We start from the raw sequence: 14086 nt of genomic DNA, 5'->3' as shown, positions 1-14086 counted from the left end.
AGAGTCTTGACATACAGTCTTGCTCACAGGATCATTATTCATAATAGCTAAAACAAGAAAACAACCTAGGTATCCACTGATGGATAAAAGGGTAAGTAAAATGTGATATATACATACAATAGAATATTATTCAGCCTTAGAAAGAAATTCTGACACATGCCACAACGTGATTCTTTTTGTTTCTTTTATTATTTATTTTTAAATTTACATCCAAGTTAGTTAGCATCTAGTGCAATAATGATTTCAGAAGTAGATTCTAGTGATTCATCCCCTATGTATAACACCCAGTGCTTCATTAAGAAAAACAAGTGTCTTTCTTAATGCCCCTTACCCATTTAGCCCATCCCCCACCCACAACCCCTCCAGCAACCCTGTTCGTTCTCTGTATTTAAGAGTCTCTTATGTTTTGTCCCCTTCCCTGTTTTTATATTATTTTTGCTTCCCTTCCCTTATGTTCATCTTTTTTGTATCTTAAATTCCACATATGAGTGAAGTCATATGATATTTGTCTTTCTCTGACTTATTTTGCTTGGCATAATACCCTCTAGTTCCATCCACATAGTTGTAAATGGCAAGATCTCTTTTTTTTTTTTTTTTTTTTTTGTCGAGTAATACTGCATTGTATATATATACACCACATCTTCTTTATCCATTTACCCATCGATGGACAATTGGGCTGTTTCCATATTTTGGCTAATGCCGATAGCACTGCTATAAACATTGGGGTACATGTGCCCCTTTGAAACAGCACACCTGTATCCCTTGGATAAATACCTAGTAGTGCAATTGCTGGGTTACAACGTGATTCTTGAGGACATTATGTTAAATTAAATAATTCAGTCACAAAAGGACAAATACTGCATGATTCTATTTATATGAAGTATTTAGCATAGTTAAAATAAAGACAGAAAGTGATGGAGAGTGATGATTTAAAGGGTACAGAGTTTCAATATGGGATGATTAAAAAGTTTTGGTAATGGATAGTGGTGAAGGTTACAAAACAGTGTAAATGTACTTAATGCCACAGAATTTTACACTTTAAAATGGCCAAAATGGTAAATTTCATGTTACATATATTCTAACACACACATACACACAGCTGGCTTAGTCACTGCACTAAGTTAAAGAAGTCTGACACAAAAGGCCTCATATTGTACAATTCCACTTATAGAAATGCCCAGAACAAGTAAATCTATATAGATAGCAAGCAGGATAGTGGTTGCAAGGGGCTGAGAGAGAGGGTAATGGGAGTGCCTGCCTATGGATAACAGGATTGTTTCTTGGAGTAATGAAAATGTTCTGAAATTAGACAGTAGTGATAGTTAAAAACCTTGTGAATAGGGGCGCCTGGGTGGCGCAGTCGGTTAAGCGTCCGACTTCAGCCAGGTCACGATCTCACGGTCCGTGAGTTCTAGCCCCATGTCGGGCTCTGGGCTGATGGCTCAGAGCCTGGAGCCTGTTTCTGATTCTGTGTCTCCCTCTCTCTCTGCCCCTCCCCCGTTCATGCTCTGTCTCTCTCTCTGTCCCAAAAATAAATAAACGTTGAAAAAAAAAATTTCTTTTTAAAATAAAAAAAATAAATAAATAAAAAATAAAAACCTTGTGAATATACTAAAAATCATTGAATTATAACTTTAAAATATACCTCAATAAGAATATATACATATTTTTAAATGTTGGCTTGGTGCTTCTGCTTCCAGCTAAGATGGAATAGCTTGAGGCAAACCACTGCTTGCACTAATAGCTAGAAACATGTTATTGAATTTAAAAACAACAAAACCTTTTTGAAGGCATTGAAGAGATGCTGAGAGAACCAGAAGTAGAAGGGACAAGATTACAGAGAAAGGGAAATTAAGAAGAGGTGAGCTAGCATTCTCCTGCCATTTATTCCCCTCTTTTGCCAAGTCTGAGTGTTGGGGCAAACTGAGAGTCATCCAAACTGAGGGCTGTTAATAAAAAGCAAAGAAACCAGAACTTTTGACAATTTCATGAGGCTAAAAAGACAAAAATTGACAACATGAGGGACCATGATCCTAATGAAATGGGAAAAGCAAAACTGAGCCAAAAACTCAGTTCATTTTCATCAGGTCATTTGCTTTGCTCTAAAGGTGAGATGGGAGACTAAAAAGCTAAGCTAAAAGCCACTGAAAAGCAGAGAATATGTTTCTGCAATCTCAAGGTGCAGAGAAGGATTAGAAATTTAGGAACCACCAGAGCAGATGGTTCCAGGGAACACCTTCATTCTCAAGTGGAACCTATGGGATGGCCTTACTCTAGAAACAGGGGTGTGCCAGGAGTTAACAAAGGCTTATAAACTATGATCTGACATTTATTCAGCTTTGTCCTGCTGGATTAAGGTGATCAGCCCCACTGTATGTGCCTAGAAGAAGAAAAGGAAAACTTCTCTAAAGATATTATCCATCGTCTCTATAACTTTTTATGTACACTGTCCAGCATTCAATGAAAAATTACCAGCTATGCCAGGAGACAAGACCAAATGATCAAAAACTAAGAGGGAAAATCCTGGAATCATGGCCCAGTTTGTCCGTAACCTCACGGAGAAGGCCCCAGAGCTGGCGAAGGCTGCTGTGACTTGCTCGAAGACTCAATTGGCCACATTTTGACACTATGCCAAGGTTGAGTTGGTTCCTCCAACCCCTGCTGAGATCCCTACAGCTATTCAGAGCTTGAAAAAAATAGTCAAGAGTGCTCAAACTGGTAGCTTCAAACAGCTTACAGTTAAGGAAACTCTGCTGAATGGTTTGGTGGCTACTGAGGTGTGGATGTGATTTTATGTCAGCGAGATCATAGGAAAGCATGGCATCATTGGCTATGATATTTGAAGACCAATCTTTAACATCTGTCTATACTTGGTTTGTTATTTGAGTGTTTTTGGACCATGTGTGATCAGACTGGTATTTGAATAAAATAAGATAATGTATCAAAAAAAAAAAAAAAACAAAAAAACTAAGAGGTGATAAACAGACAACAGAACCAGAATCACTGGTGGTCTAGAAACTTAAAAAATAATAATAAATAACTGATAAAATGTGCAAGAAAACAAAGAAATGGAGAAAATGAAAACAGGGATAATGTCACCAAATAATCAGACGCAATAAAAAAAGACAATCAAAGGGAAATTCTAGAAATAACATATATAATAACTGGAATCAAGAAGCTCTATGGATGACAGGTAGGATAAATAGAAAAAAACAAAACACAACAAAAAACCATTCCTAGGGAGCTTATAGCAAAACTTTTGAAAACTAATACCAAATAAAAAGCTGTACAAGTAGTCATAAGTGGGGGAGAACACATTACCTTCAAAGGAGCAACAATAGGAATGGCAATGCATTTTTCAGACATGAAAGATGCTAGAAGACAGTGGAAAATCTTCTAAGTGTTGAAAGAAAGTAACTGGCAACCTAGAATATTGTACCAGCTAATACATCATTCAAAAATGAGGGCAAAATAAAGCAATTTTCAGACAAACAGAAACACACATTAAATTTGTTGCCAAAAAACATTTTCAAACCTAAATACCAAAGGGAGTCCTTGAGACAGAAAAAAAATGATCTCAGACAAAAAAAAAAAAAAAAGAAAAAAAAGAAAGAGAGAAATGAAGGAATGAAAAACACCATAAAAGGAAAGGCTCCTAACCTCTTCTAGTTGGTACCACCCTATTTGACGTTTGCTCAAATAAACTCCTAAAAATAAATAAATAAATAAATAAATAAATAAATAAATAAATAAATAAATAAAGGAACAAAAAGGGTATAGATGAGGCAAATATAATGAATACTGACTATAGAAAAACAATAACATTTTATAGCATTTAAAATGTGTAGAATTAAGGGGTGCCTGGGTGACTCAGTCAGTTAAACATCTGACTTCAGCTCAGGTCATGATCTCACAGTTCATAGGTTCAAGCCCCATGTCAGGCTCTGCACTTGACAGCTCAGAGCCTGAAGCCTGTTTCAGATTCTGTGTCCCCCTCCCCCCGCCCCCGTCTCTGCCCCTTCCCCACTCATGCTCACTCACTCACTCGCTCACTCTTTCTCTCTCTCTCTCTCTCTCTCAAAAGTAAACATTAAAAAAAATTTTTAAGGGGCGCCTGGGTGGCGCAGTCGGTTAAGCGTCCGACTTCAGCCAGGTCACGATCTCGCGGTCCGGGAGTTCGAGCCCCGCATCAGGCTCTGGGCTGATGGCTCGGAGCCTGGAGCCTGTTTCCGATTCTGTGTCTCCCTCTCTCTGCCCCTCCCCGGTTCATGCTCTGTCTCTCTCTGTCCCAAAAATAAATAAACGTTGAAAAAAAAAATTAAAAAAAAAAAAAAATTTTTAAGTAAAATGTGTAGAGTTAAAATAAGGATATATAACCTAAAAGGCAGGAAAGAAGTAAACAGATTTAAAATGCTGTAAGGTTAAAAATAAATAATAAAATAAAATAAAATAAAATGTCCTAAGGTTCTAATACAGTTGGGGAAGTAATAAAAGCAATGATTTATATTAGACAAGGATGCATACCATAACCTAAATAACCACTAAAAGCATAGTAAAAGATTGTATAACTAACAAGCCAATAGGGAGAAAACTGAATCATACAAAAACAAAAACAAAAAAATGCCAACAACTTGATTAATCCAAAGGAAAAAGAACAAAATAGAAGATGATATAGAAAATAAACAGCAAGATGATAAATTTTAACACAACTCTATCAATAATTACATAAACTATAAATTGACTAAATATTTCAATTAAAAGACTAAAACTGTCAGACTGAATCAAAAAAACAAAACCCAACTAACTGGTGCAAGCATGAAAAACAAATAAGAACAGAGAAAAAGTTGAAAGTAAAAGAATAGACCAAAAAAAAAAAAAAAAAGTAAAAGAATAAACACAAATAAACACTAATCAAAAGCTGACATATCTGGGGTGCCTGGGTGGCGCAGTCGGTTAAGCGTCCGACTTCAGCCAGGTCACGATCTCGCGGTCCGTGAGTTCGAGCCCCGCGTCAGGCTCTGGGCTGATGGCTCAGAGCCTGGAGCCTGCTTCCGATTCTGTGTCTCCCTCTCTCTCTGCCCCTCCCCCGTTCATGCTCTGTCTCTCTCTGTCCCCCAAAAAATAAATAAACGTTGAAAAAAAAAATTAAAAAAAAAAAAAAAAAGCTGACATATCTATCTATACTAAATCAGGTGAAAGAGACATTAGGGTAAGAAGCATTACCAGAAATAAAAAGGGATGTTTCATAATGACAAAAGGTCATTGTACAAAGAAAATATAACAATATCAATTCTGTATACACACAACACCTTAGTGTCAAAATACATTAAAACTGACAAAACTGAAAGAAGAAATACAGAAATCTACAATCATAATCAGAGACTAACAAGTCTCTTTCAAGAATATGAGCCAACAGACAAAAACACCAGTAAGGCTATACAAGAACTGAATGAAACAACAAACCTGAATTAACAAACATATTTAGAACACTTCACTCAACAATGACAAAACACACATTGTTTTCAACAGTTCATGCATCATTTATCAAAATTGTCCATATACTGCACCATAAAGCAAACCTCAACAAATTTCAAACAAGTGAAATCATTCAGAGTATGTATCTGACCACAGTGAGAACAGCATAGAGATACTAGAAGCCTAGCAGTGCTAGGGGAAGAGCAATGCCAGGGGAATTAGGGAGTTGTAGACTTGCCAGAGTTTAAAGATGTCATTAACATTTTATATAACACCCCTGCCATCCTGCTGAGACAAAAGAAAGGCTGTCCCTAAGAGTATGAACCACATTCTACAGTAAGACCTATATACTGGATCCTCCCTAACAAAGCCTAAAACCAAGCCCTGACAAGGTCTGCAAGAAGAGAGAATTTAGAGATTGAGTCCTACCAAATTAGATTGGAAAACATCTTGGGCTTTTCACAGATTGGTACTAAAATGGCATAAAACCAAGGCTTCATAAGTTCAAGGTGATGGATCAATCAGTAACTGAGCTGCCTATGAAAATCAGAATGAACAAGAATGCAGAGCCTCTACAATATATTATGCACAAAGACCATTTTATTTACTCAAAAATCACCAGATATGCAAAGAAACAAGAAAGTATCCATAGTCAAGAAAAATTCAATCAGGAGAAATCTAGGGGCACCTGTCTGGCTCAGTCAGTAGAGCTTGCAACTCTTGATCTTGGAGTGGTGAGTTTCAGCCCCACACTGGGGGTAGAGCTTACTTTAAAAAAAATTGAAAAAGAAAGGAAGGAAGGCAGACAGGAAGGGAGGGAAGGAGGGAAATCTAGATGGCCTAGATGTTAGACTGTCAGCCAAGCAGCAACCAAAAGAAATAATAAATGTTATTGTTTTAAATCATTTAAGTTTTGGGGAAATTTATGACACAGTATTAGTAACTGAAACAGACACTTGGTACTTGGGGTAAATAAGAATAAACAAATCAATAAAAAATTAGAGTATGGTTTTGCGTTTGGTGTTAAGTGGTGAGAAGAAGCTGGAAGGGTCATAAGGAAACTGGTCATAAAAGCCCAAAGGGTCTCAAGGAGATTATTGATGAAGGCTTAAAGGAAAATGTTACAGAAAACTAAAGGAAAAGAAACACTGTTTCAGACAGTTTAGCAACTCTATCACCAGTAGTAACATGGAAAATTGATATCAAATCCAGGGTAGACCTGTAAGATCCTTTGTTATGATTTCAGAAATATTTAAAGTAGTGCCTCATAGACCTTTTCAAACAGACTAAAAGCCTCCTAAAGATTTTGCAGGCATGCCTTGAAGATCTCTGTTAAACAAAAGACTTAGAAAAAAGTCTTCAGATAAGAGAAACTGTACTTAGGGAGTGAATTCAAGAAACTACAACTGAAAGCCACATTCACACATGGATCTGAGTTAGATGACAAGATCTTGGACTATAAACTGATGCTGAAATGGAATGAAACTTTGAGGGTCTTGAGGAAAGGGGGCAGTGTATTTTGTATGTGGGATGATGTGAATTACTGTGGCCAGAGGCTGGAATGTGGCAGTCTTTTTTCCAAAGATGAATGTAACAATATCTTTCATCCCAATGCTTTCCTACAGTTTGACCCTGATCCTCCTCCTATTGAGAAATAAATTCTAATCTTTTTCTCTTGAATCTGGGTGGGCTTATGACTTGCTTATAACCAAAAGAATAAGACAGAAGTGACACTATAACTTCCAAGGCTAGCATAAAAGGCAATGTAGCTTCCACTTTGCTATTTTAACTGTGGCCACTATCTGCAACTGAAATTGACAGAAGTCTAAAATTCTTGTGAAAATGCAAAAGTCCTACAGTAATCAAAATAATTTTTTAAGACAACAATGAAGTTGGAATTCTTGTACTATCTGATTGAAACTACAGTAATTATGATTTTGCCTAGGGATAAACATAGTAATATAATACAGTCCAGAATTAGACCACACATTTATAGTCAATTGATTCTTTGTAAAGGTAATTAAAAGTAATTCAATGGAGAAAGATAATCTTTCCAACACACCATTTGCAACAGATACAATTCTCACCTCATTACATATTATACATAAACAATAATTCAAAATGGATCAAGGCCTAAATATAAAAGCTTAAACTATAAAACTTCTAGCAGAAAATGTAGTAGAAAATATTCGCAACTTTAGGGTTAGTAAAGATTTCTTTTCTTTTCTTTTTTTTAATGTTTATTTTTGAAGGAAAGAAAGAGTGAGAGTAGGGGAGGGACAGAGAGAGAGGGAGACACAGAATCCGAAGCAGGCTCCAAGCTCCAAGCTGTCAGCACAGAGCTTCATGCAGGGCTCAAAACCATGAACTGTGAGATCATGACCTGAGGTGAAGTCAGACACTCGACCAACTGAGCCACCCAGGCACCCCTAGGGTAAGTAAAGATTTCTTAAGCAGGATACAAAAAGCTTGAACCACAAGCGAAAAAAATGATAAAAGTGCTTCATCAAAATTAAAAACTTCTGCTCTTCACAAGGCATCCTTAAAAAAAAAAATGAGGGGTGCCTGGGTGGCTCGGTTGGGCATCTGACTCTTGATTTCCGCTTAAGTCATGATTTCACAGTTCGTGGGTTTGAGCCGCGCATTGGGCTCTGTGCTGATGGCAAGGAGCCTGGTTGGGATTTTCTCTCTCCCTCTCTCTCTGCCCCTCCCCTGCTCATGCTTTCCCCTGCTCATGCTTTCTCCACACCCCCCTCTCAAAATAAACACTTAAGAACAAAGATGTTGATGAAAACCACATTCCAATCTTTAAAATATGCCTCTTTTCCACCCATGAAATAAATGACCACTGAACAATGGAAAAGCTTATTTAAAGTGACTACAATAAAATTACAGATTTTTTTTTTTACAACAAAGAACACTATCAACAATGTTAAGAGATAAGCCACAGACTAGATGCTACTTATAAAATAAATAGCAAAGGAGTTGTAAGTGTAATAAAGAATACTTACAAATCTGAAAAACTTCATCGCCTACAGTAGTCAAAACCAAAATCATTACTTCAGAAAAGTAGGCTGGTTCTTGAAGTATTCCCACACTTACTCCAATCACTCAACTTTATTATTCCATCAGCCATGAGAAAACTCATACTAATTTTTTCCCCTCCTTAACTGAAGTCTCCATGCTAAACATTAATGCTGATCATATATACTCAGCCTGATTTACCCCATCCTTCCATCCCCCAGAATTCCAGAAGCAACACGACACCTAGCCATTGTAACACATTAAGGGAGGGAAACCCCACTACCCAGCATGCAAAGTTGAAGAGCTGAATCCTATCTGGAAACAGCTGCAGCCCATCCAAGAGCAACATATGACCCAAGGCACCTGGTGACCATGGCACCTAGCAATCTTCAGTCAGCTGCCTGGGGTGGGGAGAGCTCTTCCTTCCAGATCTGCTAAAGGTCTCGAGTGATAAAAGACTGGCCACTCTTTCCTCAAAATTTTCCCTTGTAATTTTACTTCCAAAGGTCTCTTAACTGTCTAATAAAGATTTTTAAAAAAGATTATGTGAGGGGTGCCTGGGTGGCTCAGTCAGTTGAGCTTCAGATCCTCTGTCCCCTGCTTCTCTGCCCCTTCCCAGCTTGCACTATCTCTCTCAAAAACAAATGAAACATTAAAAAAAAAAAAAAAACTTCGGGGTGCCTGAGTGGCCTAGTTGGTTGAGCGACCAAATCTTAATTTTGGCTCAGGTCATGATCTCACGGTGTGTGAGAACCAGCTCCGTGTGGGTCTCTGCACTGACAGCACGGAGCCTGCTTGGGATTCTCTTTCTCCTTCTCTCTGTCCCTTCCCCGCTTGTGCTCTCTCTCTCCCAAAATAAATAAATAAACGTTAAAATAAAAAATTAAATAAATACTTTTAAAAATAATAAAAAATTTAAAAAACATCACCCTAAATAAATAAATCAATCAATAAATAGGGACTAGGCTAAGGACCTTAGTGGGAAGACTGAAGCAATGGACTATTGCCTTGCTTATTTCCCAAAGTATGAGTGATGCAAACATGGAAGAAATAAAAATAGAATTAAATATTCAAGCAAATTATTCCTGGAAACTTCAGGATCACTAAAGGGTCAGTGCTTCCTCCACCTGCCATTCAGCACTATAAGGAATAAAGTGGTTCTGGAAGCTGCAGCTGCTTGATGTTATATAACCAGAGAGAAGTGTCAAGACTGGAGCTGGTTCAAGGGACATGTCAGTCCATGCTGGGCTTCCTGCTGTTCTGTGAGGACTCCAATTGGCAGCCTCTCTCAAGGAGGCTAGAAAGCAATCTCCAGGCATCCCCACTGAGCCTGACAGCTGAGTGTAAGAGGGGAAAACAGGATCTCAGCATCATCAAAGTGGGGATTTTAAAAGAAGAATGAAGAGAATAAGCCTGTTTATGGCCTTGGGGAACTGTTGCCCCTCCCTCTGGATCTCAGGCTGGCAAAACCCCACACCCATTCTCCTGCCTGCAAACCCACTTTAAATGGTGGCAGAAGCACAGAATAACATACAAATCTTTCCATAACATGCAAACTCCACTAGGACTCCCATGTTAGGGTGTCCACAACAAGCAAGAGGAAACTAGGATGGCATTAAGTGCTGCCTCTTTTAAGAGGGAATGAGCAAAGAGAAATAGCAAAAGCTCATTCTGTGTCTTTTGAGAGAGGACTTGTGTACACACACTAAGGTGATAATCCTTCAAAATGTGTTACTTGTGTCTGTTAACCTAGAAGACAGTAAAGCTGGTCCAATGGACAAACAAAAGCGTGCTAGGAATCTGTCTTGCAGGGAGGAGGTGGGGGAAGGTCATTCAACAGAACTTTTACTTTTTCATTCTACTCATGAACATTTTGATGTATTGAGGCTACCAACCACAAAAAATAAAACCTCAAATTCCCAGAAGGATTCATTAGGTGAGAAAAGGCTGTGAACAAAGAGTAGGGTTTCACAAGCAAAGCATCAAATCAGACTTCACAACAGACATCATGAAGGGAAAGCACAGGAGGCAAGAGATAAGATACCTTTGCAAAATGCCCAAATTAGAGAATACTGCTATAGCACATAATTTCTTCCACAAAATGCATTCATGTACAACTGAAACATTTAAACAATCCTGTCAGAATTTCTGATCTGAGAGCAGAGAACAGGGTAGGTTGAGGAGCAGATGCTCTGGAGGACAGGACAGGACTCACTCTCCACACCCCAACCTGAAGAGAGCATCATTAAAAGTCATGCCTTGGCAAAATAATAAACTAGTGCAGATTACAGACTCTCGGAATAGTCTCATTGGCTGGAACCTTAAATGTTAACTCCATGAATGCAAAAGGTTAGAGAGTTGCTCTGATCAAAGAAAGACTGGTAAGGCCCTTTCTGGCTGATCATATTAAAAATAAAACAACAAGGATGCCTGGCTGGTTCAGTCAGTAGAGCATGAGACTGTTGATCTTGGGATCATGAGTCTGAGCCCCATGTTGGGTGCAGGGATTACTTAAAAATTAATTAATTAATTAAATTTAATTTAAGAAATAAAAATAAAACAACAAACCTTTTCCTTGGGGCTGTAGAAAATGCAAAGAAAATATGTACTTACCCAGGAGCACATTACACAACAGCCTTGCTTCCTAATGGGTGAAGGGGACAATTAAAAGAAGAGTGGCTAAGAACATAAGCACAAAGTCTCTATAGTGGAAGAGCATTCCGTAGTAGCTCTCCCAGCATCCCACACCCCACAGAGTAGCAACTCTTTAGACCTCCACCACACTCAGTGACCATCAAGGGAAAAAAGCCTCATTCATTCTTGCTTTCTCTCATCTCCTCATATTCAGTCATGAATTCTGTGCCCTAAGAAGTTACCTAAATATCCCTCTCTTCTTCTCTCCACACCACTGTACTACCTGGTCTGGATTCTTGCTCTGGCCTCCAGAGTCTCCCTGCCTCCCTGCAATCCACACTGCAGAAAGAGTGAGCTTTGTGAATCCGCTCTAGTCACAGTCTCCACCCACCCAGGATCTTTTAAAACACTTTAAAACTATCCCTTCTGCTCTTAGGATAAAATCTGAAATCCTTCATGCCTTTCCTGATTGCTAGCTCACTACCTGACTACCAAAAACCTCTCTCCACCCACCCACTCTCAGTTCCATGTTCTCTAGCCTCAAAAGCATGGTGCTCTCAGAGGCTCTGGGCCTTTGCAGATGCTGTGTCCCTCTTTTCTCATTTCCTTATCTAACAGGGATGTGTTAGATTCTAATTTAATTGTAACCCATATTCTCTTTCAGGTCTCTGCCTAAAAGCCTATAGAAGACCATCTCTAGGTTTCTTCCTTTTTATTTTTATTTCAGCATGTGCTCAACATTGTTAGGCTGCAGTGCCTGTCAATATATCTGGGGAGACAAGGTTAGTAACTGATGCTTTCTCTCTTGGTATGCTGTTTGGGGAATTTTATTCAAACCTGGCACATCCTGCTTCTGTACTCTAAATTGGACCAAAGACTACTATAAGACTTCAGAATACAATTTACAAAACACTTAAAGACACTCCTTCAGGAGGATTGCTGGGAACTGTGAAGTCAGGGCAGACAAAGTAGCTGGTGAATAGCTACAGGCCCAGCACCAGGTCTGCAGTGAGCCCTACTAGATTTGGATCCCATGCACTGCATCCCTAGTCATGTCCAAGGCCATTACAAATACTATAAACATTAACTCATTCAGTCCTCAAAACAGCCCTATTAAGTAGATAGTGCTACCATTATTCCCATTTTACAGATAAGGAAATTTGCTCAAAAAGCCATTAAGTAGTAAAGATAGGATCTAAACCCAGGTGACTGATCTGTCTCCAGAGTTCATGCTCTTAGCCACCACACTGCATAACTTCCCCTCTATTCCCATTTCCCTGAAAGTTATGTGGAAAAAAAATAGAGTTCAGAGACAGCTATGTATGTACTGTGCCTCAGTTTATAACAAAAGGTACAGGAAAATGCAATGCAGAATGCTGAATCAATTAGATAATCATATTTGGAAATGAGAAGGATGAACCTTGACCCCTACCTCACACCATACAAAAATCAATTCACGATGGATCACTGACCTAAATGTGAAGGTAAAACATTTAAAGCTTCTAAAAAATAACAATATCTTCATGACCTTGGGGAAGCACTAAAGCACTAAACATAAAGGGTAAAAATAAATTTGATTTCATTATAATTAAAACATCTATTCATCAAAAATACAATATAAAAAGGAGCATAAAACTGCAAAATAAGCCCCACAAAACACAATTAAAAGTGAAAAACCAAGCAATATAGAAGGAAAAGATGTGTGTGTGTGTGTGTGTGTGTGTGTGTACCCAATAAGACTCATAACCAGATATGAAGAATTCCAATCAATAATAGATGAAAGGAAAGAAAAATGTTCCAAAAAATGTGTTCAGACACTTTACAAGACTGAAAATGGTCATAAGCATATAGAAAAAGCCTAACATGTTTTTTTTTTTTTTTTTTCAACGTTTATTTATTTTTGGGACAGAGGGAGACAGAGCATGAATGGGGGAGGGGCAGAGAGAGAGGGAGACACAGAATCGGAAACAGGCTCCAGGCTCTGAGCCATCAGCCCAGAGCCTGACGCAGGGCTCGAACCCATGGACCGCGAGATCGTGACCTGGCTGAAGTCGGATGCTTAACCGACTGCGCCACCCAGGCGCCCCAGAAAAAGCCTAACATCTTAAATAATCAGGGAAATGCAAATTAAACTCACAGTCAGAAGTTCCCACCCCCTGGATTATTGGGAAAGAGGGTTGAAGGTCCTACAAAGTCACTCTGAACAACTGGGTCAACATCTGACACGCTTTCCTGCCGCAGATTTACAAACAATCTTCTGCCCCCAGCACACCCGAACTCTGCACCTTTGTGTCTTTAAGCCTGGCACACAGAAAAGGACAGGAAATGGTTGCAAAATTGGCACTACTTCATTTCTAGTAAGAAGTCACCCTAAATTCTTGATTTAGGCTACTCTAAAAAATCAGTCCAACAACAGATATCCAACTTGTCTCAGGAAGAGGTGATACAACTTTCTGGGGAAGGGAAGAGGATAAAACAAATACAGAATAAAAAGATCTGTCGTGAATCTGTAATTTAAGGACTGGTGCTGGTCATCTAAGTTGAGAAAAAAATGCTAGAACGCAATAGAGAGCTATTTATACTGTCTGTCTTGCATTCAAGTCACATGGCTAAACTGGCCTTCCATGCAGATTCACAGCCCTTTTCTCCACTTTGGTGATTCCTCTTTGTTCCTAAAAACATGCCCATACTTCCACATCTTCATCCAGAATGAGAAAACAACAGATCTAGAGTTCAGGTTGCAGAATTTCATCTTGCAGAAGTGAACCTGAAGGCTCAGCAAGGTCTTGCCCAAGATACAAAAATTTAGAGGAAGATGATTACCTTGCCCTGAGGGGTGTTCCTTTCTATTACACACTAACATTCTGAGGTAAAGGATTTTTCCCAGGTCTTGGCTTGAGCCAGTATGGACTGCCCCCAACTATACTGTGTCATCCATTTCTCCCTCCCTACC

General features: G+C 38.8%; 1 protein-coding gene and 1 pseudogene across 3 annotated transcripts in view; one reads left to right on the top strand and one right to left on the bottom strand.

Annotated features, from left to right (window-relative positions):
- The window catches only part of RAD54L2 (RAD54 like 2), a 116566-nt gene that overhangs the window by 43713 nt on the left and 58767 nt on the right, over positions 1–14086 (bottom strand). The window lies entirely within an intron of this gene.
- Positions 2532–2956, top strand: LOC123605683 (annotated as a pseudogene).

This window comes from Leopardus geoffroyi, chromosome A2 (assembly GCF_018350155.1).
Source record: "Leopardus geoffroyi isolate Oge1 chromosome A2, O.geoffroyi_Oge1_pat1.0, whole genome shotgun sequence".
Lineage (NCBI taxonomy): Eukaryota > Metazoa > Chordata > Mammalia > Carnivora > Felidae > Leopardus > Leopardus geoffroyi.
This window is presented reverse-complemented; position numbering and strand designations above follow the sequence as displayed.